General features: G+C 41.5%; 1 protein-coding gene across 2 annotated transcripts in view; it reads left to right on the top strand.

Moving 5' to 3' along the window:
• The first annotated feature begins 12,207 nt into the window (after positions 1-12,207).
• VSNL1 (visinin like 1) overlaps positions 12,208-14,864 on the top strand; it is a 99,583-nt gene continuing 96,926 nt past the window's right edge. For both annotated transcript variants that reach the window (XM_079941410.1, XM_079941411.1), the window contains exon 1: positions 12,208-12,452. The gene's annotated coding sequence lies outside the window, so the exon portion shown is untranslated. The remainder of the gene's footprint in view (positions 12,453-14,864) is intronic.

Below are 14,864 nucleotides of genomic sequence, written 5' to 3'. Positions count from 1 at the left end.
AGAGAAAAAAATAGTCTAGTACAACTTTCATTTGGCAGGAGGAAGAAGAAGAAGGAGGAAAAGGAGGAGGAGGAGGGGGAGGGGGAGGAGGGGGAGGAGGAGGGGGAGGGGAGGGGAGGAGGGGGGGGAGGGGAAGGGGGAGGGGAGGGGAGGAGGGGGAGGGGAGGGGAGGGGAGGAGGGGGGAGGGGAAGGGGGAGGAGGGAAGGAGGGGATGGGGAGGGGAGGGGGAGGGGAGGGGGAGGGGAGGGGGAGGGGGAGGAGGAGGGGGAGGAGGAGGGGGAGGAGGAGGGGAGGGGAGAAGGGGGAGGAGGGGAAGGAGAGGGGAGGGGAGAAGGGGGAGGAGGGGAAGGGGAGGGGAGGGGAGAAGGGGGAGGAGGGGAAGGGGAGGGGAGGGGAGGGGAGGAGGGGGAGGAGGGGAAGGGGGAGGAGGGGAGGAGGGGATGGGGAGGGGAGGGGGAGGGGGGAGGGGGAGGACGAGGGGGAGGACGAGGGGAGGGGGAGGACGGGGAGGATGTAGGGAGGAGGAGGGGGGGAGGATGTAGGGAGGAGGAGGAGGGGGAGGAGGGGGAGGGGGGAGGAGGAGGAAGAGACATCTATCAATACGTAAGGAAGAATATAAACATTTTCTTGGCTTGCAAATGATTATACTGGTTGCTAAAAGAAGCTTTGGTTCCAGTGTCCAATGTCAATTGTAAACACTATTGCCCAGTCAAATAAATCTAGAAACTCCCTTTTGTCAAATATAATGTCCTCTTTCTTTCATAAATCTAATCACATGGCATTCACGGAAACTAATTCAAGCCCTAAGTCACTTCTTGTTTAAATTCCTTTATAATATATTCCACTACATATGGTACAAACCTATATTGAATAATAAGAAATATAATCACCTGCTGGAAGATGTTAAGTTTTCTCTTAAAATCAGTATAAAAACAACTGTTTTTCATTATTTGGGGTTCTGTAAACAGAAAATTATGTATCACACTTACTATACCAATTATGAAACAGAATCATTATTAAGTTATAAAAATAATCTTTCCAATTATCAGAATGCTCAACTGAATTTTAATTCTTCTAGATAGTAAAAGCACAGAAAAATAACCCACTGAGAAGGAACACTAAAGAGACAGAGGAAATTAATCCACCAAATAACTGCCAAGCTTTATTATGAATCAGGAATTTGGCATTTTGAATGAATCAAAGTAGAAATACAAGACACAGCTTCTGCACTAAGTAGCCTTAAAATATAGTTGGATATTAAAATCTAAATGGAAAACTATGTGTCTTGTGGTATTTCATTGATTATTCCATGCATCTTAAGTCTAATGAAAACTGAAAAGAAGAACTATCACTCTGGAATAGATAATCAGGGACGTCTTCACGGTATTTGAACAAGAACTTGAAGAATAAGTAGGAAATGTTACAGCTATCCAAATTCAGCAATGCCCTGTAATCTGACTCTTTGGTGGAAATCTGCCAAGCCATTCTAAAATTCCTCATTCGGTGGTACAGATTGGTGAGTCAGGAGATCTTTGTTTGAGAAGATCTTGCCCTGCTCAGGCTTATTTAAAAGATTCTACAGTGGGCCCTTAGTATCTATGGGTTCCACATCTACAGCTTCAACCAACTGAGGATCAAAAATATTGAGGGGGGGGGAATTCCAGAAAGTTCCAAAAAGCCGAACAGGCAACTATGTACATAGCACTTACACTGTATTTACAACTATTTACATAGTATTTACATTGTATTCAGAATTTAAAGTAGTCTAGAGCTGATTTAAATTATATGGGAGAATATGCATAGGGTATATGCAAATACTAAGCCATTTCATATCAGGGACTTGAGCATCCATGAATTTTAATATCCAAGGGGGTCCTGGAACCAGTCCTCCATAGATACCAAGGGATGACTGTATTCTACTCTAATTCCAGATCTAGGATCTGGTCAGAAACTACTACCACAGCCTGTTACTTGCCCCAGCTCCAGTTCACCCCACAGAAGAGTATCACGGTAACTACCAAAGAGGACAATTTTCTGATGGAAAAATATTTTGTCATCAATCTGAAGAGATTCATCTTTCTATTCATTTATACTATTTTTGAATAAAATGCATCACCAAGAAACAGTGTGATCCTTCCTATGGGAGAAGCAGGAAAGAAATATTCAGAGAAATGAGTAGAAAGCATACTCACCTGACGGCAGCAGGGACATTGTGTCCTAACTGCCTTAATCTTCCTGAATAAGGCTTCCTTAATTAGGTTTAAGGTGATCCTACAAGTTATTTTAACAGCTGCTGGAGAGATGCAGACTACTCAGATGAACACTGGTAGTTTCTAAAGACATAAATAGAGTTGGGTTACTGTATTCTTTCCTCCTGGCCTAAGTGGAAAATCGTTCACACAGCTTTTAGGATAGAAAGAGTCCAAGCATAAGTAATATCATTAAAGGTCCATTCTCATAGATTAATAGATTTATTAGCTCCTAAAGAGAAAGAGCTTCAATCTATTTAGAAGTATTTAGAAAACCTTATCTTTAAAAATGCCTGTTGAATTCATAAAAGCCAAAGAGTAAATTTTAGCTGTTTCAAAACCAATCCTCATCCACTGGATTCAAATTGCTTTCAAAATGGCCATGATCTCAAATGTCAATCACTTATTTTTCAAGGAATACAATGATGTATGAACATTTTAATGTTTCCAGGAAGCAGGATTTTAATAAAATGTGGCCTTTATAGATTTAATCTTTGGGCTGTATCTGTTTGTGAATGACTCTGAAGGTTATAATGACAGTAATATGTCATTTGCTAAAGCTCAAATGTAAACCTTATATGACTATGAAGCTGGTGGTTGTAATTGATAACTAATAAATCTGGTCAAATGACCACCCAGTGTCTGTACCTCAACCTAGCTTTGTTGTGCTTATTTAATTTACTGTCTCACTTAATATTCTATAAATAGGCAATATGGCTTACTTTACCAACCAAGCAATTTTATCCTAGAGTGATATTCATATAATAGGGAGTCAGGAAGGTCTTAGGACACATCCCTCAGGAATGTTAAGGGTCTACATTATATTAAGAAGCAATACAATTAGTCTGTTATTTAGTCTTATTTTTTATCCAATCCAAAATCAACATGCTTGAACTTCTAATACTATATTACAATCTACACAATCAGAACCAATAAGGTCTATTGTCAATGAATGTTTCTAAAAACATTATATGTATTGTGAACTTAACATTGCTCTAAAAAGTAAAGTCTATTCAAAAACATTACATTGGCAAAGTGTTATTTATATAAGTCTAATTTCAAAATATTGTTTAACATTACAGTGTTATTAATACTCAGTTTTCTTAGAACATCTATAAACTAGCCTGAGAAATCTTAAACCAACTTGTTCTAGGTCTAGCAGTGGTACTGTGATCTCTGTCCCTAATCTGATTTTCATCAACAATGTATGAAAGGTCTCTAAGGAAATTATTTTAAGTGAACTCAAAACCATGAATTTAATTTGGTTTTCAGTTGGAAGAAACTGGCTCAACACTATCTTAGATGTAAATCAGCACTATTAACTTACTGTCTGGAATTTTGTGGATGCCCAGTATCTTGAAGTTTTGAACTACAGAGCTCTATTTTTATAAATGAGGAAATCAGTTATGAAGGGAACTTCAGTGATTTTCCCAAGTAGCAAAATTGGTTCTTGAATCACTCTCTCTTAATTCAAAATCCAGTGATTTTTCACAGAAAAAAAAAAAAAAAAAAAGAGGGGGATGGGAGATGTCTATTTGTAGAAAAGAAAATTTTATCTTTCTATTATCTCAGTGCCAGAATATTCTTTACTGTAGACCTATCTGCTGAATACTATATTCAAATGCAGTTATCCTCTCTATTAATTTCCTAGGGCTGCTATAACAAGATACCACAGAATGGGTGACTTAAACAACAAAATGTTATTCTTTCACCATTCTGGAGGCCAGAAGTCTAAAATCAAGTTGTCACTAGGGTTGGTTCCTTCTGTGGGCTCTGAGGAAGAATCTGCTTCATGCCTCTCTTCTAGCTTCTGGTGGTTGCTGGAAACCCCTGCCATTCTTTGGCTTGTGTGTAACTCCAATCTCTGCCCCCACAGTCACCTGACATTTTCTCTCTGTGTGTCTCTCTCTGTCTCTGTGTCTTTCCTCTTCTTATAAGGACACCAGTTATTTTGGATTTAGGGCCCACTCTAATCCACTATGACCTCATCTTAACCTGTAAAGAACCTATTTCTAAATAACATCACAATCTGAGGTTTGGGATGGACATGAATTTTGAGGGGATACTATTCAACCCAGTACATCTTACCTAAATGATGATAGGAGACAGTTATGAAAGATTGTTTTTCTATCCTGTTATGAAAGATTGTTTTTCTATCCTGAGTTAACTTACCTTTCTTTGGCTTACAGATTTAAAAAAAAATATTTCAACATTTTATGGAACATTAAAAAGGATTTTCAATGTGTAATAATTACTAGCCTCTCAATAATTAACCAAATCTAAATAATTTCAAAATTATGACATGTATGTTTCCTGTGGATTCAGAATTCATCACATTAGATATGATGTACTAGTCATAAAATTTTAACCAAAAATAAATTGGAATTATATTTTGCCTTTCTACAAGAAAGTAGACTGAACTAATGGCTAGGCATATCTACTTGTCCTTTAAAGATGGGTCTGAGAGAAGTTACCAGTACCCACTGAATAGTGAGAGAAACTAATGTAAATATAAACTCAACTCTGTTGGAAAATTTTAGATCAAACGGTGCTCACCAAGGAGAGATAAACAACAAAACAATATTGTACCTATGCATTGAAAATGCAAAGCCAGGAAAGAGGACGTTGCCCTAAAAACTCATGGGAAAATTTTATTTCTAAAAAATAAGAAAGGGAAGAAAATTTCAGAAGACAGTTATTTTGCATCTTCAGAAAAGATAAAAGAAATGGCCTCTGGAACTAAAGCAGGGAGATAGCAAACTGAGATGAAGGCGGAAATGCTAATGCTAATGCTAAATGCTAATGCTAATGTTTTCTTTCTTGAAAAAGAAAACATATGAAATGTATTAACAGAATTAAAATCTGTACTGGACATAAAAGAGCAGAATTAACACTACAGAAAACCAAATCAATGCTATGGAAATCAAAGATTCAACCCTCCACAGTACACAGAGAAAACGGTCAAAGCTAAACATGATGAGAAAAGTTTACACATTAAATTTTCTGGCTCATGGGGAAACGGACACAACTCTCTCCATGTCAGGTTCAAATTAAAAACCCAGTTGGCGTTCCTAGGTTCTAATGTCCAAACAAGCAACAGATAGTAGCCAAGGACCTATTTCTTCAGACTAGAGGAGAGACCAGGGAGCTGTTTATTTGTGGCCTAGGCATATTCCTCCAAAAGTATCTACTACAGATCCCAAATGTGAAAACAAATAATTAGATGGATGGGTGGATGGATAAATAGACAGACAGACACAAATATGTATTTACATATAAATTCATAATCATTAATTTAATTATTAATATTTTCTAAAGCAATTTAACCAACATGCATATATTTGAAACATATTTTATTAACTATGAATCATATTCCCTTTTAGCTGGGTTAGATACACATAAGAACCCTTAACAATCATTATGTTAGTTCCACAAACACTTTTTTAAAGGCAATATCCTAAGTGCTGCTTAAAAAAATACTAAAATGAGCAAAACAGCTATTACTTTCCAGGAGTTTGCAAACAAATATATAATGAGAATAACAAGTGCACAATAACCTCTCCCAAATTCCTTTTCCCAAACTTAGGTGATTCCTAGTTTTACCATTCTCATGCCTTCTCTCTATACTTGCCCCTTGTCAATCATATCTAGTCTCATGGCCTCAACCACTACCTGTATTAATAATTAATAGACAAATTGCTATTACACAGTATCTTATGTTTAAATAGAGCTTCATAGTTTGTATCCTCATATATGCTATCTCAGTTCATCTTCACAACAACCCTGTAAACTGTCTGCTATGCGCTAGGAAACAAAAGATTCTTCCGTCAGGAGATAATATTTTAGCTGAACTTGATGGATTAATAGAAATCTTCCAGGCAAAGGAAAGAGAGTTTCCCAAGAAGAGAGAAGAAGCAAATGCAAAAGTACTGAGAAGTACAACTCCACAGCATGACGGAGCAAAGAAGAGTGAAAAGATATAGCAGGAGATGAGGCTGGAAGGGTAGCAGGAGATGAGGCTGGAAGGGTAGCAGGAGATGAGGCTGGAAGGGTAGCAGGAGATGAGGCTGCAAGAGCTAGAAAATACAGGGTCTTGTATGCTGTGCATTTTTATTTTTACTGTATAAAGCGAGAAACCACTTATTGGTTTTATTCAAGGGAGTGATGTGATTTTATTTTTTTTAATAGTTATGAGAATGAAAAAGAACAAGTCTCAGGAGTGCGATGACGAAAGGCTGAATAGAGTGGCAGTGAGGGATGAGTTTGAGAGACGTTCAAAAAGTGGGATTTATAGGACTTAAGTAATGATTTGATGGGGAATGAGAGCGATGGAGGAACTGAAGGTGATACCCAAGGTTTGATTTAGAGGACTGGGTTGATAGGGGGCACCTTCAAAGCGCTAGGGTGCACAGGGAGATCAGTGGAGGTCGGGGGGTGGGGGGTGGGGGAAGGGGAGATAAGTATTTTGTACACTTTGAACCTGAAGTATCTGTAAGAAATTCACATGAAGATGTTCTGTAGGCAGTTGTAAATAAGGAACTGGACAGTAATGTCTGGATTTAAGATCATCAGTGGTCATTTTTCCTCTTCTTGAACACTCCCTCTTTAGGATGCTAAAATGGACTTAAAGGAGATATATAGTAAGGACAGAAAAAAAATGAGGGAGGCTTCTGTTTCTGTTCTCCTTCAGGCAGTAGATGAAAAGGCAGGAATGCTGGGAAAGGTAGACTTTGATCTGAGCCTGTTTCCTTCCTGCTTCCCCCCACCCAAAAAATAAATAGATGCTCTGTGGTTAAGGCAGCCAAGTAGCAGTCTGCCACATAGTGGAAGATTCTGAATACGTGACTTAGGGTTTGAAGTTTTCTCAGGAGGAAATGGGAGATTATTGAAGAGAAATAAGATGATCATGGTATACACAACACTTATCTTGCATAGTTATATTAGGTGGATAAAAAAGTAGTAATTTACAGAGGGAGAATCACAGTATTATTTGGAATGGGCTAAAGAAAAAGGAATTAAGGCCAACTGAAGAAGGCATCTGGAGATGTTACTAATGCATATGTTGTGTCAGTTTCCTCCTCATCTGTAAAATAGATTATAATAGTACCTATCTCACACTTCATAGAGTTGTTATTAAATACAATATTGCATATAAAATGCTCAGTACACTGCCTGACACAAAGTAGGTGCTCAATAGGTGTCTGATAAATGAATAATGAATGAGATCAAAAGAAATTCAGCCTGCAGGCACTACTGAACACCACTACTGGTTACCGAGCATTTTCTTTCTTTTTAAAAAATCAGTACAATCCACTCTCCTAGAGACTATGGTACAGGTGCTAAACCTATGTTCTGAAAAAAATCAAAGGTCATCAATGGTCACTCTTTCTCTTCTTGAACCTCCTTAGGATGGTAACATGAACTTTAAAGGAGGAATATGATAAGAACACTAAAAACTGAGAGAGCCAACTGTTTCTTTCCTCCTGCAGGCAGTAGGTAAAAATGTAAACTCCACCGTGAAAATACTTTGGTAAAGGCTGTGGGTTTTTGTTGGTTGTCTCAGAATTCATTATATTTATTTTTCCCTTAAATTATATGCTAAGATTCTCTGTTGAGTTTGAGTAAAAATTCAAAAGAAGTATAATAAGGAAAATAGAGATTGAAGGGAGAAACAAGTCATGAAGATCTGCTTTAGGCAGGAAGGGCTTTTGAAGACCCTTCAGGATCAGATGGTCTCCAAAGTACAGAAGTTCCAGAATATGAATCCATGATTATATTGGCAGTGGCTAGTCACACAACTAAAAAAGAGTACAGCCTAGCAAAAAGGACTACCTGAAAAGTCATCAAAGAAAAGGAACAGGGGCCATATATAGTCCAATTCTGCTATCATAATTTGTTTTGTGTCATCACTAACAATAGTGGTGAATATTCCCAACTTAAGACCACTGCTATAAATCTATAGGTTAGGCCCAAATGTAGAAGACATGGAATGAATGGAATAAAGCATTTTCTATTTTTAAATAGTTATAGCAAGTGCTGTAGATCACCTGTGCTTGCTATGACTATTTTTGAGATTCCAAGAAACTTCTGGAAACTCAAAACTTTGACTATAATTCATTCAGCAGGGACTTTAATTTTTATTGTGGATTGTTCAAATTTTAAGAGAAATTGGTGACACAGCAAAGAATGATCTTTCAAACTGAATTTAGATTCAATCATGGATTACAGAGATAAATCAGGAGTGGGCTGGGTGAAATGATCAACTGAGTCTATTAAAACTAGGGCTTTTAATCCCTCTTCTGTGTAGAGAGGCATGGAACGCTCCCTCTAATTGCATGGGAATCACTCCTCATGGTCTTGCATTTTTCCACGTATTTTAGAAAAAAAAAAAACATTTAGAAAGAGTACAGACATATACAATGAAACACTTTATGTGTCAGAAAAACTGCTGTTCTAGGTGATAACTTCCTGTTTGAACTTCCTGTTTATCTTTAAAATAAAATTATTTTATTTTATTGGTCTATCCATATATTTTTAAAAATAGGATTAAAAATCAGGATAAACATAATTATCTTACATAATGCCTCTCCTCTGTAATGATTAATACCCTTAGCTTTTTGAAATAAAGGCACTTTACCCATACAAGAAAATTACTATCATTATTCTTTATGAATTTAAATGAGTATAAATCCATTTTTCCAATTCCTGCGTCTTTTCATTTTCTAATGTTGTCTTCCAAACACTTACTTTTTCTTCCAATTTCCTAAATGCCCTCATGCCTTAAGTTCCACCCTTCTTGGCTCGTATATTTTATACAGAGCATGTCTGATAAATAATATTACCATGAGGTCACAGGGCCACAGGCTTAGACCTGTTATATCACTGGCAATTTGCACTTTTACTGCCATTCTCAGTTTTCAATTTGTCTATGCCACAAATTAAGTGGATGGAAATATTAAATATAGTTGTGTACACCTGAAAAATCGTCCTTGGTTTTATTTTGTTTGTTTGAATCTAGGAAGGAGTGAGGTGGAAGTAAGGCTACTTCAGGAAAGAATATAATTTGTAATTGAGGAAAGGAAAATGGCTTCTCAGTTGTTTCCGGGCGAGTGAGGCTTCTACCAAGTACTCCAGAAAAAACAAACAACCCTCTCCCTAAAGCACCTTCCCCTTCCCTCCTCCTGTCCCCGACGTACCCCCTCTCTCTCTCCCCCAAATCTCCAGGATGTGAAAGCTGACACCGCGGGCGGTCCGCAGTGCTGGGGACATAGCTTCAAGTTATGCGACAACTGCTGCAGCTGACAGCTTCTTTACTAAACACGGTGCGGTGTCCCAGTCCCTCTACCCCAGGGCAGCGCATCTCTGCTCTTCTGTAATCACAACTGAAAATGACTGAAAAAGGGAAGAAACACAGGGCTCCCTCATTTTTTAGTGTCCCTACCACAGTCCTCTTTTAAAGATCATTCTACCATCCTATAGAGGGGACCTGCTTTCTGTAATTTAAATAATTATCCCTTCGATGTTTTTAGGATGGGCTTCCCTACTGTGACTTCGTGTTGCATATATAAAAGGCATCACACACACCTACAATTTTTAAACAACAAATGAGCTTAAAAAGATAAAGGTGCACAATAACTGGAGCTTAAAAATTAAGTATCGCCAAACAGCGCTTCAGTGCAAATACAACTAACAAGCAAAATCTTCTTGCCCAATTAGACAAAGCTGCTTCACAAACGCGCACGCTTCTCAATCACATCTCCCCTACAGCACAACACGGTCTAAAGTATCAGTGTTCATTTTTCCCGACACACAAGTTGTCAGTAAGTCATCAACGACCTAACATTGCCACGAAAGAGACCTCCAGGGCGCGATAAATAAGTACATCTCCTCGAAGCAAAGAAATGGCATCATGACCCCCTACGGTTGATGCGGTTTGCAGCGCGGAGACTGTTCTCTGGAGAGAAACCAGAGAGCACAGCGTAAAATGCTAGAGTAGGGCAAATCGACAAAAGACTGGAAATCACTTTGAAAGCTCTGGAGGTTGTGTCCGTGAGCGAACAAAGCGACTTATCGAGAACTGACTTTTGCCCCCACCCCATCCCGAGAAACAGAAAGAATCGGGACGGGCGAGCCCCGCTACGCGGTGCTTATCGCGGCCGGGGAGCGCAGCGCTGGCGCCCGCCAGATTCACAACCTGCTCGGCTGCCGCAGCACGCCGGGGCCGCGCGCCCTGCTCCGCGCTAATCCACGCTCCGGGTTTCCGCGTTCACCGGCACCGCGCGGAAGAGCCCTGCCGGGAGGGCACCTCGGAGAGCCTTGTCCGGGAGTCCCGGGAGCGCTCTCCCGCTCTGCGCCACCTGCCCGAGGCGTCTGGCCCAGGGGCGCGCGTTCCTGACCTGTGGGCGGTCCAGGTTGGCCTTGAGCTCGAGGCATCGGCTTAGGCGTCACCGCAGAGGCCCTCACCGAACACTAGCCTTCCAAAGCCTGAGAGTTGTCCGGCGGAGTTTCTCTTGATCTTTGCTTAAGTAGCGTCAGGTTCTTCCAAGCTGGACGCCCCCTACTAGCAGTCAGGGGTAGACTCCCTCCTAGCAATGGAGGTTTGTCTGCCTCGAGCCCTTTGGCCAAGGGAGATACTCATGGTGTCCTCAGAACCCAAAACGGCAGTTTTCCTGGACGTGATAAGGAATTTGAAGGCACTCTGCAAATCGTAAAACTCTCTGCTTAAAGAGAAAGTCGACCTTCCAGAATTTCCCTCTCTTGAAAATTCCCACCTGAATGTAAACCTCAACAGGGATTTTGTTCGCTGCCTTTATCCCCAAGGCATTGAAAAGTGCCTAAGGTCAGTAGGCAGGAGGTCACTGAATAATTGTTGAAATAAGCGAATGTACAAACAACACACTTAAGGAAACTGATCAGGTTGGGAACATGTAAGAATTCTTGCTTTCCTGGTAGGCAAGCCACCAAACATTTACTGGGCACTACTCCTTGACAAGTCTTCCAGGCTTTGGCTAGGACAGTCAGGATCCCGGGAGGGCTGGCAAATGTGTGTCCTTCAAGGACACAGAAAGGGGCTTTATAAAATGGCTTAGTCCAATCCCTCAACCCAGGATTCCGAGGAAGTTTCATTCCCTCCCCTTCACTATCCCCTCCCCAGCCCCACCCAAAGCACATTCAATAAAATATATTTAGTGCATAAACAAGGTGCTTATTATTAACCGTTGGTTGATGATTAGCATGATTTGCCCAAGGTCACCCAGGACAAGAAGCTTCAGAGCCACCTCCCTTCAACACACATTTCTCCAACGCCGTTCTGGACCAGGACCCTCCTGAGTAGTGGGGTACTAGAAGGCCTGGCTCCCTGTACTCCCAGTATAAGACCCTCGGAAGAAATGGCCCGCACAAAGTGCCCACCATAACAGTTTCCTCGACAGTGAGCCGGGAAGACGCGCTCACAGCTTGCTGGGAACTCTTCCTTCAGAGAAAGGAATTTCTGCAGTTTTCTCCTTCCCCTTGCAGCCCCTCAAAGAGTGGGCCGGGGGCCCTCTAGGCATGAGGGTGGAGGGAAAAGCAGGCTCCACGTGTCCCAGCTCTGGCCTCAGCCTTCACCACCAGACGGGGTAACCGCGGGGCGTGGTGAGCCTAGCCCGCTCTGCCAGCCCAGGTGAAGGTTGCTCGAGTGGCCAGGCTCCCTTTTCTTAGCTACTTTCCTTTTGCGTTTCTGCTAAAATCTGGAGACATGGAATCCACTCTCGGAAGCTCCGAGCCCCTCCAACTGAGCATGCGCCAATGCCTGACTGCTTTTGCTCGCGGCGCCAGATCTCTCCAAGCCGGGCTGCGGAGCCCGGAGGAGGAGGGAGGAGGGAGGGGGGAGGAGGAAGGAGGGGAAAGGGGAGGGGGTGCCTGGAGAGGCGGTGGCTCCAGCGCCTGCGCATCCGGCTCCAGGGACCGTAGGTTTTCTATGGGATTCCCAATCTGCAGCAGAGACTTACCGGAGCGTGCTGCAGCGACTGCTGGGCTTGCAAGGCGCGATTCAAGAGGAATTTAAGCAGTCTAGAGCTCCACAGAAAAAAAGAGCGTGAGAGAACCATACACGGAGACGGCTTAACCGTTTATCCGAATTAAATATATGTACATATATTTATTTACAAAGAACTGTTGAGTTTTATCATTTTCGCTAAGTGACCGTGGGCAGCGCTATAACAGTAAGTAGAAAATACGATCTTTGTGGCATTTCTGCATGTGTAGTGCAGCCAGTTGTCTGGGAGATGCTTTGGCTATTGTCACTTACTTTGCTTTGCATAGACACATCTAAATGCACGGTGACAGTTGCTTTGGTTAATGCTGGTAATATGAACGTACTGTTAGTCCATGAGGGACCTTTTGGAATAACGGGGGCGGGGGAAGGGGGAATGTTTATATGCAGCGTGTTTGGGGGATTGTCTTAGGCTAGATTTAAGATAGGTGAAACAGAGGTGCTTTTTAAGTTTGTCGCTAAGTAGGCAGATTTCCTTACACAGATTTAAGTAGCTAACTGACCGACTGTGAAGTTTTCCGGGTGCTGATAAAACTCTTGAGCGGTTGCAGTTAAGTACCAAACTGTCATCCGTGGGGCTGGTGCACCATTTTTCTCACCGTGGAAGAGCAGCGAACGTGTTTGCTAAGTAAAACTGAGTGGACGAGCTGGTGTGGAAACCAGGGTTGGTTTCCAAGTGGGATGTTAGTGTTTAGAACCACAGAGCTAGGCGCTAGAAGCACATTTCTCTTGTTAGTATTTAGAAATGAGTAAATAATTTTTCGGTTTTGATTTTTCATCACGATGGTGAATGGGCAAAAAAAGGAAAGATGTTCAACCGCCCTGTCAGCCCGGTCTATTCTGAACAGAGTCTGAGACTCAGAGCCTCTGAATGGGGATCGTCAGATCCAAACTAGTTACCTGCCTTTGCATCCTGTATTCACATTCCGGAATGCAGGGTTGAAAAATGTAAACCCAGATGTTTTACCTTTGGTAGTGTTTCTTTAAAGGAGAAAAGGTCGTTCTGTGTTTTGAGTTAAAATGGGTTCTTCCTTGCCCAGAAACGGAAGAAGGGTCTTTGCAAGGTCAAACCCCCGTGGAAATCAGGGGCTCTGGTGAATTGGGGGAGGGGGCAGGAAATGGTGATGCTCCCTGGAGGCGCTCAGCACTGCACGGATCAGTGCCCTGTGAGATGTCAGAGTGGGAATCCATTTTTCTAGAGTTGCCCTCCTGGCCATGTTTTGGAGACTGAAATGAAATGGAAATGCTAGTGGGTGTAGTAAAAACAAGTGTATACTATCTGTGTGTCATAGCCCACTTGAAGACGGGAGGAGCAAGGGAGTTGTGTTTCTACATATTAATTTTTTCAATTTAAAGGGGTTTCACGTTGAGACAAATTAAAAATGAAACTCTTGGGAAGACACATTTTATCCTCACTGCCATTTAAACTGCCTACATATGTGTGTTGTTGCTGGCGGAGGGGGAGGGGCGTCCTGCTTCACTGAACACCTCACTCATGAGTATACTCTCATTAAACTTGGGTGTTAATAACCCCAGAAAATGCTGCACTGAAGCAGGCTGGCAGAAGGGCATGAGGCAGGCAGACAAGAGAAGAGCATGACCAGTGTGTGCTGGATTTCCATGGAAAAAGTAGATCCAATATCTGGGATGAAATGAAATAAATTTTGCCCCAAATAGGATAGATCATTATAGGACTTTTGGCTCTTCAGTCAGTCTGGCTATCTGGAACCCTTTGAAGGAATTTATAATTTATTGAAGTGGATGAAATTTGAAATAGAAAATTCGAGAATATCCTCTCCTTGGAAACCCAAAGTGTAAATCATACTGCCTTCTCTGTCCCTCCCTTCTTTACTCCAGGGCAGAAGGACCAATCATTTGTCATAATTGAGCCATACTCCTCGTCAACCCTGAAAATTGGAATCAGCTCCCTGAATAGTGCAGGTGTAGCGCTGCATTGATAAATGGGTGGTGGAGAAAGTAGGGGAAACCTGGTGTGAAAGCTCATAGATGTTTGCTCTCAGATACCTTGCTTCATAGGCTGACAGTTATAGAGGAAAACATTGGGCAGAGACCTTCGAAAGCATCTAGTCCAAACCTGTTGTTTTACAGATGAGAAAATTGAGGCTCAGGGCCATGGAGCTAGGGGAAAGTCAATTAACTTCTAGTCTATGGAATAAAGAATTAAAACGTATTGTTGAGTGGAAGTGTTCCCTTCTCTCTGTACTTACAGCATCCTCAAGGACATAAATAATTGCCTGCTTCCCAGCACATCGGTTGAGAGAGTCCCAGGGTCCCTTTTCATACCATTGCATCTCTCTTCTCTGCCTTGCTTTTTTTTTTTTTTTTTTGGTAAGGTCTCTTTCTCTTTTTTCTATTGTCCCTCACTTCTGATATACCCACCTCATTAGATGTTTAGTCTGGCCTTCCTAGCTTCTCAGTCCATTTCTTTAGAATCCTTCAAGTTTTTGGAGAGAACTGGCAAACCAGTTGGAATCTTCAGCTCCTGTTTGAAAACTGTCCAGACCCATTTGCATCCCCTCTCTGCTCTATTCCCCAGGATCCTTTAAGGAATCCAGCCTTC

The sequence above is a fragment of the Stenella coeruleoalba genome (assembly GCF_951394435.1).
Source record: "Stenella coeruleoalba genome assembly, chromosome: 13".
NCBI classification, from domain to species: Eukaryota; Metazoa; Chordata; class Mammalia; order Artiodactyla; family Delphinidae; genus Stenella; species Stenella coeruleoalba.
Note: the sequence above shows the minus strand (reverse complement) of the source record. Positions and strands in the feature narration are given on the sequence as shown.